This window comes from Mustela nigripes, chromosome 7, assembly GCF_022355385.1.
Source record: "Mustela nigripes isolate SB6536 chromosome 7, MUSNIG.SB6536, whole genome shotgun sequence".
Classification (NCBI taxonomy): domain Eukaryota; kingdom Metazoa; phylum Chordata; class Mammalia; order Carnivora; family Mustelidae; genus Mustela; species Mustela nigripes.
The window spans coordinates 1,761,363-1,765,169 of NC_081563.1; positions in this window are offsets into that span (position 1 = coordinate 1,761,363).

Consider the following 3,807-nt stretch of genomic DNA (forward strand, 5'->3'; position numbering starts at 1 on the left):
AAGAAATTCATGGGAAGCCAAATACACAAGTGACCAACAGATTTATGAAAAGACGATGCCCAACCTCTCCAGAAATCTCAAATGTAACTCAGAGCAAGGAGTCTGGTAAAGGCCTTGGCAAAGAGAAAAAAGGAGTATTTCAAAAGAAGGTTTGGGGAGACTTAATATTAGCAAGGGTACATCCTTACAGATATTCTTTTGGAAAAATGCATACTTGTGTCAAGTTTTCTGAAAGAAACTTGGGATGCACACACACACCGTACATTTAACCTGGAGTTGCCTCTCTCTCTCTGGGGATCGCAGAACAAAGGAAGAAGCCTTCCCCTACGGTAGATGACAGGACAACTGGTCCTCCCATGACATCTTTCTAGACAAACTGTTCTCCTGCCCTCACTGCAGAGCATAAGGAGACCCTCATCTCCAGGTCTCAGTGTGCACTTAAGGGACAAGTACCAAGGGGGTTAGTACGGAGGGAGACATCACGTCCCCCAACCACAAGCTCTTCCATGATGTCGCTTACGGAGAGGTCCTAGCTGAAGCCTAAGCAAATTCACTATGACCAGTAGTGACAGACAGACAGACGCCCTCCTGAGGGAGGGTCAGCCACACAGCCCAGGGCAAGACAAGGGTTATGCGGAATCACGACACTGTGGTGGCCAAGGAGCCACAACAGAATGATTCAAGAATCTTTCTCAGAGCCCTTTTAAAAAAACCGTAAAGGGGGTACCTGGGTGGCTCAGTGTTAAGCATCTGCCTTTGGCTTAGGTCGTGATCTCAGGGTCCCATATCAGGACCTCTGCTTGGTGGGGAGTCTGCTTCTCCCTCTCCTCCCACTCATGCTCTCTCTATCTCGGTCTCTCTCTCAAATAAATAAAATCTTTAAAAAGAAAAAAAAAGTAAAACCATAAAGGATGTGCTTCTTTGGGTATTATGGGCAGAGGAGCCACATAATCTTAAATCCGTTAATTCCAATTTCTCCTTTTACATTTGATTCTCTTGCCACCCAATAATCACCAAGGAGTTCCCCACCACATTTTAACAAACACCCAAAAACGAAGCCACGGGAACCCCCGCTGCGGGAAGTCACAAGGGCCCGCATCGGGGAGGCCCTGGAGGAAGCCTGCGGCTCTGGCTCCCACGGGACGGCGGGCTTGCTCGGCTGGGAGCGAGCTTTCTGAGTAAGAAACCCATTTCCAGACCAGCTGAAACTCCTGCAGTCTTCTGCCTCCCCAAGTTCCGCCATCCCCCAGACGAGTCTTCAGATCTGGTGAACTTCCTCCACAAAGAACCACCATGCCGTTAATAACGAGGTGGTGATTAGAGAGGAGATTTTTAGCCTGTGTAAACATTTAAGAAAGCCCCTGAGAATTTTTTTTTTTTTTTTTTTTTTTTGAGAGAGCGAGCGAGCGAGCGCACGTGCATGCCAGCCAGGGGAAGGGGTAGAGGAGAGAGAGAGAGAAAATCTTAAATCTTAAGCAGGCTCCGTGCCCAGCACAGAGACTGACATGGGGCTCGATCTCACAACCCTGAAATTATGACCTAAGCTGAAATCAAGAGTTGCACACTTCACCAACTGAGCCACCCAGGCGCCCTGAGAATTCTAAGAATTGAACAAGATTACTTACAGTTGTAGAACACACCAGAGCCAAGAAAGGTCACCAGACCCTTTGTGAAAAGTGCAGCCACTCAGGGCCTGGCCTGCAGAGCCTTCCCCTGCACTAGGGTGCTAGATCTTGCCTGACAGGGAGGTACCACAGCCCCTTAAGGGTGTGTCTTAAGAGATGGACCCTTGGGCCCTCCGCACAGCTGGGCAGGGACCCTGAACCCCAATGGCTCTGTGCAGAGATTGGGGGAGGGATCGGGCAGACCTGCACACAGGGCCCGTCCCAGACGGCGTCCCAAGGGCACAGGCGGCCTCTCAGCAGCTGGCCCAGCACACACGGTGCCCTCAGGATCCGTCCCTGAGCTGCTGGTCACAAGGGGACTGGGTGGGCCTGGGCAGCCCTGGGAGTGATATCGTCTGAGGTTCTGGCGGCTGCACTGTGGGTGGGAGACGGCAGACCCGCCAGGAGCTCCTGCTCGCAGATGGTGTGCCCACAGCAGGGCTCGGACGTGGGAATGAGGTGCTCAAACTGTCCTGAAAGCCTCTGACAACAGAATGAAGGCGGCATGGGACTGTCACTGCTGTCACTGCTCACAGCAGACGGGTCCCCAGGTCTGGTCCTCCCAGCCTGACCACAGTCACCTTGGTCAGCCTCAAGACAGGGGTTTCGTGGGCTGGTCAGGTATTTAAAGCGAAAAGTGGGGACACCAGCAGAGGCCCAGACACCAGAAAGTCTGTAGCTGCTCATCAGTCCCCATCTTTGAAAACCGAAAACAAGGACTTGCTGGAGGGAACTCACTTCACTGCTCTCTGCCTCTTAGTTCTCTGACTGTCGGAATAACTTTAAGAAGATCCATCAACGAACCAGGGCTGGTCACACAGAAGGAAGTCAGGATTCCTAACTCTAAATAGACCTTTTTCTGGTTTAAAAAGAAAATCACGACCAAATATAGGAGTAATAATTTCATTTCTCTATCATTCTGCATCTTTATTTTCATTTTTGTTCTTCTGCGCTTCAGCAAAACAATGGGGATGCCATGCACTCAATTCCATTCAGGAAAACCTGTCACCTAACAAAGCAAAGTTGTCTCACTGACACAGTCACAGAGCGGAGTCTCGGAAGAATCACACACACGGCCTCCGTGGCGGGGTCGTGCTGCCCGCGTGGCGAGCGGCGAGGACAGCCAGCACCCAAGGGGCAGAGGCCCAGACCCCAACTTCATTTCCTCCCCCAAAAAGAGGAGACTGGGCTGCACCAGGCATCCTTCACTGGGGCCCCAGCTCGGAGCCATTCACAGCGCCACCCAGGCGGGGGGCGGGGGCTCATAGATTTCTCTCAATCCAGAGGCCAGAAGACCAAGATGGTGTCAGCCGACTGGGTTTCTGGCTTCACTCTGTCCTCACGTGGCCTCTCCTGTTGTCGGCGGCAAGAGCAGGGAGGGAGTGAGCTCATTTGACTTAATTACTTCCTAGAGGCCCCATCTCCAAACACAGCCGCGCCGTGGGTAGGGCGTCAACACGGGAACTCGGGGCCACAGTCATTCAGCCCGTCACAGCTCGGACTCAGGTGCTGGCCTCTGGGTCTTCAAGTGTGACGTTAAAGCACCTTGTGTACCCCACAAGAGGCACTGTGCCTGTTCTGGGTGCCCCAGTACCAAGGATGCGGGGGCCCGAGGAGCCCGTGGGACCCGAGGATGCGGATGTGAAGGCAGAGGCTGGATGTCAAAACCACAGCGAGCCCTGCCCCACTGCTCCAGGCTTTCCGCCCGCGGTGGTCCTGCGGGTGGGCGCGCCGTCCCCTCCGTCTTCCAGGAAAACACAGCTCTAAAATCGCTCCTGGGCGCCTGGGGGGCTCAGTGGGTTAAGCCGCTGCCTTCGGCTCAGGTCATGATCCCAGGGTCCTGGGATCGAGTCCCACGTCGGGCTCTCTGCTCAGCGGGGAGCCTGCTTCCCTCTCTCTCTCTCTGCCTGCCTCTCCATCTACTTGTGATTTTTCTCCGTCAAATAAATAAATAAAATCTTTAAAAAAAAATAAAAAAATAAAATCGCTCCTGTATTTGAGCATTTATTCCGACATGACTCAAAATCAAGAGGACGGGCAGGGGCTCACACGCGGAGCACGGGCAGGGGCTCACACGCGGAGCACGGGCAGGGGCGCACACGCGGAGCACGGGCAGGGGCGCACACGCGGAGCACGGGCAGGG